Source organism: Coloeus monedula, assembly GCF_965178545.1.
Source record: "Coloeus monedula genome assembly, contig: HAP1_SCAFFOLD_134, whole genome shotgun sequence".
In the NCBI taxonomy this organism is placed as follows: domain Eukaryota; kingdom Metazoa; phylum Chordata; class Aves; order Passeriformes; family Corvidae; genus Coloeus; species Coloeus monedula.
In genome coordinates, this window is record NW_028120774.1 from 376,003 (window position 1) to 389,672 (window position 13,670).

The 13,670-nt window shown below is 47.0% G+C and overlaps 1 pseudogene across 1 annotated transcript in view; it reads left to right on the forward strand.

Annotated features, from left to right (window-relative positions):
* Positions 1–4,527: 4,527 nt before the first annotated feature.
* The window catches only part of LOC309585706 (cytoplasmic protein NCK2-like), a 93,268-nt pseudogene continuing 84,125 nt past the window's right edge, over positions 4,528–13,670 (forward strand). Inside the window, exons 1-5 of the transcript in view lie at positions 4,528–4,668; positions 5,435–5,554; positions 6,405–6,552; positions 7,640–7,823; positions 8,230–8,355. The product of the transcript in view is annotated as a cytoplasmic protein NCK2-like (transcript). The remainder of the gene's footprint in view (positions 4,669–5,434; positions 5,555–6,404; positions 6,553–7,639; positions 7,824–8,229; positions 8,356–13,670) is intronic.

The following is a 13,670-nucleotide window of genomic DNA, read 5'->3' on the forward strand; positions in this document are numbered from 1 at the left end:
CATAAATGTGAAAAAACAGCATTAAATTATTTCTTGTTCCATGTGGAAAAATATACACCTTCCAACCCCCCAAGAAAGTAAGACAAGGCACAATAAATTCTGGTAATTCTCTTTCTTCTGACTTTTCAGTTCCATCACAGCTCTCAAAACTAAGATTTATGTGCTGTTTTGCATCTGTATCTGTTGTTGATTTTCCCCCCCTACAGGGATATAGGTGAATAAGTTTGGACAGGAAACGGTATCCCTCAAGCCAAACTGAAAGGTTTATAAAGTTGCTAAGAAAAGTTTGGGTCAGGGCCTAAATATCAATCATCTGCTCACTGTCTTTTTAAACGAGCTCAGGCATTTTCCCAACTGTTCCCAGCAGGTCTCTGCCACTATTTTAAACTAAGATTTCAGCCATTTTTTTTCCCCTGTGTTGACCTCACTAATTTTTCTTTCTCCCCCTCTTTACCTGCCAAAGGCATCCATCAGGATTTTGCCAAAGGCTATCTGCTTTTGAAGTTGAGAGGAATTCACTAATCGTGAGTGTCAAATCCACAGTAAATGCCATGGCCATATGGTATATGCTGCTTTTGGGAATTAGCTCAAAAGGCCTAGCTGTGAGAAGGCCGGCTGTATGTCAGGAGGGTTTTACTGCTAACTTTCATAACTCATGTCAGCTCTTTCAGTTTCTGTATGCATTGGCTTCAGGGAGTGCAACTGTTCCCTGAATTTATAAAAATGTTGTCAAGATCCCTTGATCTTGCTTCCTCTGTCTCTCTCGCACAAACACATCCAAACACATTTATATACACAGTGGAATAGCATGCACAGTGGCATGCAAATCTAGCAAAAGAGAAGCTTGTAAATAAATAGCATGTCATTCTGCTTACTCAATACATTTCTCTGGGTGTTAAACTCATGATAAACATATCATAAGCCCCGATGAAGGCTCTACAGCCTGTCCCATCACACCATCCTGAGTGTAACTCTGCAATGCATAGGAAGACATAAGTTTGAAAAACAGAGCAGAAATAGCTCCCCTAAGGGCAAGGTGCTGACATAGCTGAAACATAAGTAACTGGAGAGCATTTGTTTTCACTAAAGAAGGAAGTGTCAGTGACACATCTCTGTGCCTGTGGAGGTGTACTGTACATTCAAAGCAAAAAGAAATCCACCTTCTTTAAAAAATTGGCCATTAATACATAAATATGTCTGTGTTGAAATCCCTCAGACGGTACCATTCTTAACAAGAACTACACACAAGACTAAGAAATTCTGCAGAGAATCACGCTTTTGTGATCCAAAGAGGCAAGGAGAAAGAAAACCACATATGAAGAGTTTAACATACCCACTTAGTGATAGAAAAAGAATTATTACAAAAATAAATGTCAGTCCCCTTGAAACACTTGAGTCAGCGCTCTCAACTTTCTCTGATGCTGTAGGAAGGTGTGAATGTCCTCCATGTGTCACATCATCTGCACCAGCCACACAGGAATGTCTCCAATGCACCTCAGAGCCTTTCAAGGACCACTCCCCTCTAATTTATGTATAGTCTGTTAACATCCTCTTGGAGCAAACAGAAATAATACTTTTAAAAGACATTTATACTTCAGAAACATGTGCCCCGACACAACAAAAAACCCAGATTTTAATACTGCCCCGAGGCAGAATTCATCCATCTTTAAGGCTTCTATTATGTATTTCCTGGTTAGTAATACAAAAAGAACTGCTGGCAGTATCACATCGAAACCAAAGTGGCAGAATCAGAAAAACTACTGAAAAGTTTACCTTTATAGGAAAGCTTCAGTCTTGGGATATTTTGTTTTGACGTTCCAGTGACTGGAAGGAACAGCATCGCTAAAGACAGCAGGCTGCAGGCATGTGGCACTTGCAAAGCTCTCATTCTGCTCTCCTCTTCTGTATCTTCTTTTGTACTATGGTGAAATATCTCCCCACTTTTCAAACAATCCAAGTTTTATCTGGAAGAAAAAAAGAAAACATCTGTAGATCTGCTTTACTGCATAAGCAACAATTCTGTAAGCAAGCCAGACCTATTTCTAAAGAGCACCTCAGTTAATTTCTTTGCTACGAAAGTATTTTTCCTCTAGTACAAGTAAATAGTTTTGTTTCTTTAATAATAAATTTACACATTTTGACATTGGAAAAATATGTGCTTTTCAGACACCAATGTCTAGCCTAGCTAACGTTTAAGCACAAATTAAATTAATGCAGTATCCATAAAAAGAACATTTGACATTCAAAAGTGACCATGCAACTTGATAGTTAATACCAGTCCATTGGATATCTTACATGTTTTATAACTCTTTTTGTCTCAGTACAACAGCTATTGTGTGTTTATGCTATGACTAGAATGAACTGTAATGTCTCAGATGCCATGGGGGTACAAGCTGAGTTAACAGTGAGTACTTACCCATCAAAAACTAAACTAAGAAAACTGGAAAGAGCAAGCAGTTGTGTTTAGTTTTAATAGAGAAAAAAGTCAAAGCGGATGATGGATTTAAAAGTGCTTTCAGTATGATATTTCCAGCAGAACAACTGCCTCAACTCATCCACCAAAATGTCCTATAAACTTTAATGAGTGTTTCAGGCTGGGGTCAATAGGCTGATAGGGGATTTTGTTAGCACAGTGTGCAACTAAGCCAGCTTTGCAACACTTTTCACTTAGTAAGAATCATTCATATTCCATAAATCTTGAAGTGTTTTACAACTGAAAGCAATTATCACTGCCCTTATTTTCCCTATGCAAAAACGGAACCATAAAGCTGCAGTGAACCTATTTCCTCAAGGTCACACAGCAAGCACAGTAGTTGAAAAGAAAACAGCAACAGCAGTCCTGCTGTCCTTTGGGCCCAGCTATCAAGGATCCCTTTTGCCCAATAACTCGACTTTTGCACATGAAATTATTTGAAATGGCATCTTGAGTTCTGAAGGCAAAACTTCATGGTTAATAAATCACAGAGATCAGAGTATGAAAATATTTGTGAGACCAGATCCTTCCCCCTGCAAGTGCCTGATGCTAGAGGTCAAGGGAGATGGCTGGTGAAATGACAAATGTCAGTGTTTGAGTAATGCTGTAAAACCAAGGAGTAAGGAAATGTTATGGTTAGTCAAGAGATTAATGGCTCATGATGTGCCATGAAAATTCTTTTCTGAAAGGTACTGGAGCTGCCTGATTAAAAGAGCAATCCTAGTGCCCACATCAGCCAGCACTTGCACAGACACCAAAGGAGAGGTTCCTTGCAAGTCCATGAGAGATGCAGCACAGCTTGTGGCCCCTGAGCCTTTCCACCGGTCTGTTATTTGAACTCCTGCAGCACTGGGTCTTGCAATTCTGTGAGCTACAGCAGCACCCAGAACCAATTCGGCACCTCCTGATACAGGCAGTTCATCCTTCCTGGCATGAAAGGATGGAAACAGAATCCCTTCCGTTCTCTCTGACACAGGAAATCTTTCTCAGATGAAACTTGGGCTTTCTGAGCCTCCAGACTTTCGCTCAATAGCAAAAGACAAGGAAGTGTGCAAGAAGAGCATGATGGTGAAAAAGAGGGAAACAATTCATAAAATCCCCAAAGCATAATTCCTATTGCAGAACACTAAGCTTCTTCCTTCTCAGTCCCCTCTTCAACACTCATATTCAGTGTCTGAATGCACTACTCTTGGCCAAGTGTGAGTACATGTTCACGAAATGACATGGAGAGAAAACAGACAAACATGAAATGCCTGTTTCATCTTTCTCTTCCCTTTATTACAGTATCAGATCCTAAGAGAACACCCTTACTTCTTCTGTGCCAACACATCTATCTGAGGGTGGACCACGAAGGACTAAAGTGGATTAGACTATCCCAGGGTTAAATCGCCTTGAAGAAATTTATTTAGAGGTGAAAAAGGGGAAAAGAAGGAGAGGGGAGGAGGGGGAAGAATATATGAAGATGAGACACCAGCCCTGTTCATCTTCAGCAGGATGATAGTGACAAACCATACTTCAAAAAGAAGCAATTAAGAGGGAGCCAGTCTCACTGCAAGTATGTTGAGAAGTCACGGCCTGAAGGTCTGGGCCTCAGCCAACAGGGAACTCACCAAAGGATATGGGGCTCATTTTCTTGAGGCAAATTACTGTGAAGAATCAGGACTAAATTTGACTAAAAAAACAGTTGCATCAATGCACTGTCATTTGCTGAATTGATTGAGAATCAGCACCAAACTCGGCCCTTCGGCCATAGCTCACAACCTCACTTTTTCATGTAGGCTTTTTTTGCTAATGGGAACCTTCCTTTTTTCTTGGTTGGGTTTTTTTTCCCCTTTCCCCTTTTATTTGAATAATGTCTGTGAAAAACCATTTGCTTTCACGAGGCGGTTAGTTTACACTGGAGGCAGCAGCTCTGTGAGCTCGAGCCAACCCTGTCCTGTCTTTAGATTCATTGCAATCTGGCCACATTGTCACATATATTTTTAGTTTATGATGATCCTCTAATACAATTCCAGCTTCCACACAGAGTCCTTCCAACAGTCTAGCTCAGGTTAATGAACTTCAGGCCACTTCTCTTCTGCAGGAATTTCGAGGCCCAGGGGGTGGCTGTGCCCAAGAGATTTGCCAAAATCCGCTACGATTTCACCGCGCGAAACGCCAGTGAGCTCTCGGTGCTGAAGGATGAAATCCTGGAGGTACGTGACCGCTCCTGGAAAAGGTGTGTCCCCCAGGGGCAGGAGAGAGCTCGGGATAGCAACAAGCACCAACTCCATTTTCCCTGGTGGTATCTCAGCAGTGACACAAAGCTTTGCTCAAACCCAAAGCTGGAGCAGGCTGCCTGTGCTGTGTCGTGTCATTTCCTCAGCTCAAAGACATCGGTCCCATTTTAACCACAGTGAGGAGGGAGGACAACAACTCGCTCTAGAGCCCTGCTCATCCCCCGCTGGGTCGGTTCCTTATCACCACTTCCTCCTCCACGAGGATTTGTTTTCTCTGAAAAGCACCTTTCTCATAACCTTTCTCTTACTGCAGCACTGTTGGCAGCTGGACAAGGTGGGACGTGACTTGGGCTGACACTGATCTGTGACCTGAGGAAAAGGTTTCTCTGCAAAATGTGGCTTTTTATTTATTTAATTATTTATTTTAATGCAAAAAGACATCAGAAACTCAGTCATTAGGAAAAAAAGGTCTGGAGAAACAGGGACATTATGTAGGAACTATGAGTTCTTCAGCACGCAGAGGTGCTCTCCTGTTCATCCTTACGATAAATTCTGATGCTTTCCAGGAAAAGTTTCAGTCCTGGATTGCATCTGAGAGCAACAGATCTGATTAGAGCTCCTGGCCTCAGTGATGTCCTTCTGGCAACTTCACCTTTTGGATGGTTCGGCCCCGCTATATCCTGGTTGTTTATGCCTGAAATCCCATTTTCCCACAGCAGATTTATTTTTGTCCCTCTCTCAGGTGTTGGAAGATAATAAGCAGTGGTGGAAGTTGCTCAACCGGAGTGGGCAGGCCGGTTATGTTCCGTACAATATCCTGGATGTGGTGAAACTGGAAGAGCTCAAACAGGTCTGTAGTCAGGTAATACCTGACTGGTATCAGCTGCAGGGCACAATCTGCCTCTGGGAATAATGTTGTCATTAGACCTCCCTGATTTCTTAGGATACTATGCACCAATCAGGACAGACCTTCAGAAGTAGACAAAGCCAGGAGATTCCTGAGTCTCCTATGATAAAATTCACATTTTGCTACGATCGTCTTCCCAAATAAGGCCTATCCTTCCTATTTGTGCACCAGCCTCCTGCTTTCCATATTTTTCCACATCAAGATTTTTCTTGGGGGTTAAATTAAAGATGGACACTTCCCTCAGCCAGTTCAGTTCAGCACCAGGAACACGTTACTGGAGTGGAGGCAGATGGAAACACCATCTAAGTGAGAATTAACTGAATACTGCAACTTGCACTGCAGAAATGTGGAGCTGGAGTGTTCTAAACACCCTAGGGAAGCATGGAATTGCTTCCCCATTTTGGTATTGCAGCGTTTGGGCAAAGCCTAAGGCGGCCCAGCAGGCTTCTGGATAAATCCCTGCTAGTTTAATCAAAACGTCAAAAAACTTTCCAGTCCGCTCCAGGCCCTTGGCAGTGGTCCCGCTTCACATCCCAGCTACGGAGCAGTGAGGCTCTGCCTTCCAATGAGATCGAACATGTTTGGCACAACTAGGAATTCCCTTGCGCAAACTTCAGACTTTGCTTTGGGTTCTTCATTCCCAGAAATTAACTTCTTCCATGCAGCTCCACCTGAGGTCTCCCCAGCCCCACATCAGCACAAGGAGAACACGGCAGTTTGTCCCTCCGTGGGTGTGAGGCAGAAAGCTTAAGAAAATTAAAAACGACCAAAAAAAATTCTTACTTTTCTTTCCCTTTCTAACCAGTCTAACCAGAGGTACAAAGGAGACCTGAGCCCCAGGGGCCATGGCCCATCCAGCCCAACCCACAAGCTGCCTGCCAGCTACGCCGGGGATAAGTGGGGCACTGAGATGTTGTCGCGCCACTCTGCACAGGACGCCAAAGAACGCACGTGTGTGTCCCACTCTGGGCTCCCCTGGGTTTGGGCGCTCGGGGGACCAGACCTGCCCAAGGGGCTCCCCTGCACCTTTTACTGATCACAGCAATGCAGCAGCACTGTGTCTGGAGGCCATTCCAGGCAGGACAAGAGCCAAGAGAGCAGCCCTGGGGCTTGTGACACCGCCGGGGCTCTCGGGCGGCCCGGGCCGAGCAGGGCAATAAGTGATCACCCCATGCCTCCTTCCTCCAGTTCTAACTTCCTCCTCCTCCTCCCAAGGAGAGAGTTTCCTTTCTCTTCCAAAATGTTTAAGTGTGTCTAAGGAACAGCTCAGGTCAATCCCTTTCTCTCACTTCCTTTTGCTCATCTCCCGGCACACACACAGTGCCCGCCTGGCCGCTTCCTTCATGTGGTTCCACAGAATTCCCGGCCAAACAGGAGATCCGCATCACTCCCTCACCCTGCACGTGCTGTGGGGCTCACAGAGCAGGAGAGAGATCAGGGGCCCTGCTCACCTCACCCCTTATCCCACCCTGTCCACTCCTGGAAGCAGGAGCCCTTCTGGGACGACAGGAAGCCCCACAATACAAGGACACAAATCTGTTCGTATCACTGAGTTATTCTCCACAGTCTTCAGGAGTTTCATGGGGAAAGCGATACTGGATGAAGAGTCACTGGAGTTTTCACAGAAGCACAGGATGCCCTGGGCTGGAAGGGACCTTCAAGCTCATCCCATCATGAGTGTGTTGCTCATTCCCAGTTTGTGCTTCCTGCCGCTTCTGTTCTGTTGCGGAGCAAAACCTGGAGCTCTGCGATCAGCAAATTAGTGACTAGAAGCAGCAGAGAGGACTGAAAAGGTCTCAATTCCAAACCTCCAATTGTAGATTCTCACAGAACTGTGCTTCCACATCAGGCAACAGCCAAGGGGTGATGGGAGCAAAATAAATGGCAACACAGGGGCACAGGAAAATGGGAATCACTTTTCTGGGCTGAATTTAAATAAGAATGTTGAGCCACATCCCCATCTGCCTTACAGTTTCCCCACAAACATTTAATGGCATTTTTGACTGAAGACTTGCTTTCATTCCCTACTTGTTTCTACAGAACTTATTCACCAAACAGATGAGCTGAACGACGAGCTGCTAAAGAAGATCACAAACAATAAAATTCAGCCTCCCCACAGGAATTTCAAAGTGGAAAAGCCTCAGCAAGTTTTCGTGCCCCTCACCTTTGAATCCAGCACTGAAGAAGTCAAAGCCTGGCTGGAGGCCAAGTCATTCAGCAAAGAGTAAGATTTGCCCTATTGCCACGTGCAATGCTCGTCCTTCCCTGGAGAAGGAGCGGGGGAGGCCACCGGCACCATCTCACCTGGGACAAGCCACTTGGATTTACTTACAGAGCCTGTGTTGCAAATTAGATTTCAACCCTGTTCAATCCAGGCTCTATAACCAGAATGTTCAGAGCCCAAAGTCACTCCCTTTCTCTGGTATAAATATTTTCTTGGAGATAAACAGTTAACTAACTAAATCCAAGGCCTGAAATGCTACTGGAATTGCAGCTGCCGCCTTGGAACAGCCCCAGGGCCCCGTGATATGGTCCCACTGCAGCTCCTGGCCTCCCATCTCCAACTCCTCACCTCTGACACGAGGCCACGTGCAGCACAATCGTCACCTCCCTACTTTGTGTCTCTCCAGGACCGTGGAACACCTGGGCATCCTCACCGGAGCTCAGCTCTTCTCCCTCAACAGAGAGGAGCTGAAGAAGGTGTGCGGTGATGAGGGAAACAGAGTCTACAGCAAGATCACAGTGGAGAAAAACCAGTTGGAGGTAAGCATTTTTCTGGATAATTCCTGCTGGAATGGGGGCTGTACCAGCAGCATCAGATAGCTCATTAAACAGGCATTTTAAAAAATACAATTGTGGGGAAAAAAAATGCAACCAAACCTACACCAGCAATAAAACACACGTAAAAATTCCGAAGTGTCTTTTGAGCAAATCTGTAAGATCCCCCTGTTTCCACTAATTAATCTGCTTTTTACTGATATCACTTATCTCTTTGAAACTAGCTCTACTTTTACAGCATTAATTAAATACTGTCACTTAACTGCAGCTTGAAGTTCAAATCCAAACTGCCTGTTTTGTTTCCATTCCAGAAAAGCAGAGGGGAGTCGGAGCTCCAAGAAATCACGAAGCGCCGCCAGGAAAGGATTGATTCTGCAAATTAAAGTCTCTCTGCTTTATTTCAGCTCTTAGCCCTAAGTAGTGCAGAAAAAAAGGGAATGAAAGCAATGATTCCTGGCCCAGGCCAGATGCAGCAGAGCTCCCCTTGGGGTCCAGCTGCCATCAGAGTGACAATTCCTTGAACACTGTTGGGAAGGGTTGACAATAAGACCATGTCCCACTGGGAAAGGTGTTTTAATTTTGCATGAAGTATTTTTTTTATAACTATATATTTTATACTGAAATTTTCCGTGCATGCGATCAGAGCAGGATTCACACGGGGCTGGATGTACAAGGGCTGGCTTCAAGCAAAAAAAGACCCCCAAAGCTTTTCTCCGAGGGCTGTCCCCTGCTCCCCACTCTCCCCTGGCAGAGCAGGCGTGGCACACAGCACAAGAGAGGCCAGCCTCAAGGCTTGGAGCCTGGACCAGAGGAATAAGGCTTTAGAACCCTGCAATGGTTTGGGTTTAAGGAAAGGACATTAAAGCTCATCCCATTCCACCCCCCTGCCATGGGCAGGAATGCCTGTCACAAGCCCAAGTTGTTCCAAATCTTGTCCAACCTGGCCTCGGACACTTCCAGGAATGGTGAGTCATGACCTCTCTGGGCAACCTAACCCTTTCTATTTCCATTTCCATTTCCTCCTCAGTGCAGGTGTCCCCTGCAGCCCACGAGCACAGGGCCGGTGACAACTGCCTGTCCTTGTCCTGTCCCCCTGTGCCCCCTCGTTGGACAAGGCTAGAATGGCAACACACATTCCCAAAGTCTGGCTGCTTCCTTAAATCCATGGACCAGCTAGTGCTATCTCTGAACAGCTGAAATGAGCTTTCAGTGCCTAGAAATGAGCAGGAATGACAAACAAAGGGATTTGAATCTGGAAATAGGTGAGTTCCACCCGCCCACCGCTGCTGATGCAGAGGCTGGGGCTGGGGGCAGCTGTGCAGCCCTTCCCTGGGGCACGGATCCTGCACTGGAATGTTGCGGTGGTGTTGCCAAACCGGGCCTCAAACCAGGAGAAGATAAGCCCTGACCGTTTGCTCCCGACCCAGGCACACCCACAGCCCTTCCCAGGGTGTTGGTCACTTGTCCCCATCTTCACATTTTCACTGCAAAAAGTCAGCTGAAATGATTCCCAAATAGCTGAAACCCCAAAGCACACTGGGAAAGGCAGGTTTAACACAAATTAAATGGCCACAAGAAAAAAACCCCTCTAATTTAGCACAGGGTGATGCTCTTTACTTCCCGTTTTCCTTCATAAAGTTATGTGCATTTGTATATAGCAATCTGTAAATAGGGGTGAGGAAAATCCCTCTCCCTAGAAGCAGAATTAAGTGATTATGCTTCCAAAATTTACTCACCATTTCAAAACTCAAGCAAGCAGCGTAGTTCCTGTCCACAGCAAGTTTGGCACATTGCATTTCTAGCTCTGTTTGACTGACAGACCAATCTGATTGCAAAGCAGTGAAGCACACAGAGCTCCAGAGCTGCCCACAGCCCAGGGACAGCTGGGTTTTCTCTCTCAGCACATGCTGAGTCTTGGTCCAAATTTGTGCCTGTCATTGCACATTTAATGGAAAAAGCTTTAAAACAGCATCTGGGGAGCTCATGTCTAAAACTGAGAACACCAGTGCACCTTAGTTTTGGCTTCATTCTTAAGCGTCTCCAATGGATAATCTGTTTTCTTCATTTGAAACAGGACACTGCTCTCACCAGCAGAATTAGGGTGCAGGCAGGGGAGGATCCTGGGTTTAGTCACAGCCCTGCTAGGATCTGAGAAGGGCACTCACCTTGTCAGGGAGGGATGAAGAGGACAATCCTCCTGAGAAGCCCTGGCTCCGGATTAGGGTGGAGATGGGAGGCAGGATGGCAAGCACGGGAGGCGAAAAAGTTTCTAAAATGAAAATAAAAACGAATGTTGAGCTAGGAAACACACCATCTTCTAGTCCTGGGGCGTAGAGGAAAGCAAATCACAGGGAATTACAGTTATCTGGGATTTTAACAGGAGTGTACATGACAGCTCTGTAAAGCCGGGAGCCACAGGAGCACTTCCTAAAACAAATAGCTCAGTAGACCTTATTGCAGAGGCCACTTTTACAAATTTCCACGCGACTGAGCTGTGCATCTGTTCTGTTTGTACTGCCTGCAGACACTGCTATAAAGTACTGTACATTGATGTAACTGAGCGAAGGAGACAATGATATAACCATGCACTGTACAAGATTTATTAAAATAGTTAAGTTATAACTCCATCTCCGTCTCTTTCACTGGGTTTTCATAATGCTTTGTCACTGAGAGTCTCAGAAACTCAGCAGAATGTCTGAAACCACACATTTCCTTTTGGGTTTGGGGACTGACATTCAACAGGAAGGATGTTACGGCCTGGATAGCTGTGTCTTAAGAATAGGGGCAAAGCATGAGAAGGCTGCACAAAAGCACATTCTTGCCTCTCTGGAAGGGGAACGACTGTGGCAGCTGTCCCAAGTGGAACCATACAGAAAGAGGGAACAGCATAACCCCATGACTAGGAGCCTGTTACACGGATTCTCCAACATTTCCAGCCAAGAGCCATCCTGTTTCCAGAAGCAAAAGTTTGTCTTCTCTTTTCCTTAACAATTAAATAACCCAGCTGAAATAACTGGTAATTCCTTCTGTAGATGTTTTGGAGAGTACAATTTCCAAGTGGGCCCACACTAACAAGATCACCTCTTTTACAGCCTAAATAAAGTTCAGGCGAACCACGAGCCCAAAACACCTGCCTTACTGGGCCGAGGGCTCTCTCAGCGCCTGGAGCTGCACTCGATAAACCATTTCGAACCTTGCCACAACGGCGGGGAAGGGAGCCCAGAGCGCTCAGCTCCTGCAGCGGGGCACCACCGACGCGGCCCCGAGCCTTCCCTCACGGCCGCCTCCCTCAGGGGCTGCCCGCCGCCACCTTGCGGCACCGGCCGCGCCCGGGCCCCGCGCGGCCACGAGGGGCGGGTGGCTCAGGGGCGGGTCGGGCGCCGTACCGGCCGCGGGGAAGACTGCCGGGGGTTCTGGCGACACGGAGACTCCGGGGACAGGAGGTTCCGGGCCCGAGAGATCTCGGGGCCAGGAGACTCCCCCGATACGCTCCGTCGGGGACGATGGCGGCGTCACGGTCGCCAAGGCGAACCCCCGCCCGGCCCTCACGAACCAGCCAATCAGAATCGCTCTCCCTCCCGCGGCCTCGTCCGTCTCCTGTCCGCGCTCCTGATTGGCCGCTGCCGCCCAGCCAGGCTGGGATTGGCGGCGGGCGGCGGGAGCGCGCGGGCCGGTGGCCTTCGGGCACGTACCGTCCCTCCTGGGCGCGCGAGTCCCCCGGAGCCGCGGACGTGTCGGTGTCCCCCGTGAAGCGGCAGAAGGTGGAGTCGGCGCTGGACCAGCTCAAGCACCACACCACGGTGGTGGCCGACACCGGGGACTTCAACGGTGAGAAGCGGCATGAGGGGATCCTGTCTCCGCAGCCTCTGCTTAGCCCCCTCTCCCGCCCCTCTTCACGGAGAGTGGGCGAGCCCGGCCGAAGGGGCGCGCGCTGCGGGGACCGACCCACCCTGGGGCCGGAGGGGGGGCGAGCGGGACGGCGCTCGGTCGCGGCGCTGGGTCTCCATCCCAGGGCAGACCCCGCCGTGATTTCTCCCAGTTTGCCCTCGAGTGTGCCCTGACCACTCCGTTCAGCTCTGCGTGCTGTCAAGGAGAAGTGCCAGACTGAAGCCAGGCTCTGCTGCTCTAATTAATTTTGGGTTTTCTTCCAGTGGGCTGTCTAGATCTGGGACTTGTTTGGGGTTTTTCAGACTCACGCTTGGACGGGGCTTGGAGCAGCCTGGCCCAGTGGAAGCGAGTGGAACTGGATGAGCTTCAAGACTCCTTCCAACCCAAACCATTCCAGGATTCCATGATATGCTTAAAAACTGATTTGGGGTTGGAGAGAAAGAAGGGAAATGATGCTTTTTATTTGTTTCACTTGAGCTGTACATTGATCTTTTCCCTTTTTGCATTTCCAGGATGCAGAAAGTGAGAAGGAACTTGAGGAGATGTGCTCGGTCCAAGAGAAATAATTTTGAAAAAACTCATCTCACTGGATACTGCAGCAACAGTAAAATCCCAAATGGATTTCATGATCCTGACAATTCTGAGTGCACTTCAGGGATAAGGCACAAGATCTTACAGAAAAACAGACGCAGCAGCACACATCCAGGAAAACATCTTGGAATTAATGGCATAAAATCATGGTTTACTTTCCTGCATATGTTTGATTTTAGGATCCCTAAAAATGTTACATTCCTAGCATCAGGGGTCAGGGGGTAATTTAGAGGTAGTTGGTGATAAATATTTTTGGTTATATGTAGGGCAGATATTTATGCCTTACATAACTCTGTAATATAAATATGTATTATATATTAGGGCATATAGCTATCTATTTATATATAACCTATTTTTTATGTGTGCCCAGATATAGTTTATATCAGACACTGTGCCTGTCTGAGGGCCTTGCTACTGAGCTCCTAACTCATTCCTGAGGAAAACATCAGGCAAAAGCTGTTAGGTTTAACTGGTTCCTCTTTTCCTTAATAATTATTTTACTCAGTTGGAATAACTGAGAACAGCTGTTAGAGATGTGCAGTTCCCAGTGGGACCAAGGCACTTTTTTGCACAACGCAGAGTGGCGTTTAAGGTATTCAGTAGTCAGAGAAGTGAGGATTAGGATTTTGAATGCTCTTGGGCAACAAGGCTGGCCAGAGATCCCTCCTAACTCACTGTGGGACAGCAAAAACCCCACAGCCAAGGGGAACCAGGGATTGTGGGGATGGAGAATTTAATGGCATCAGGTGGCAGCAGTGCCAGTTCAACTGATAAAAAAGTAAATCCACGACTGCTCTAGAGGAGTATTGTTCCT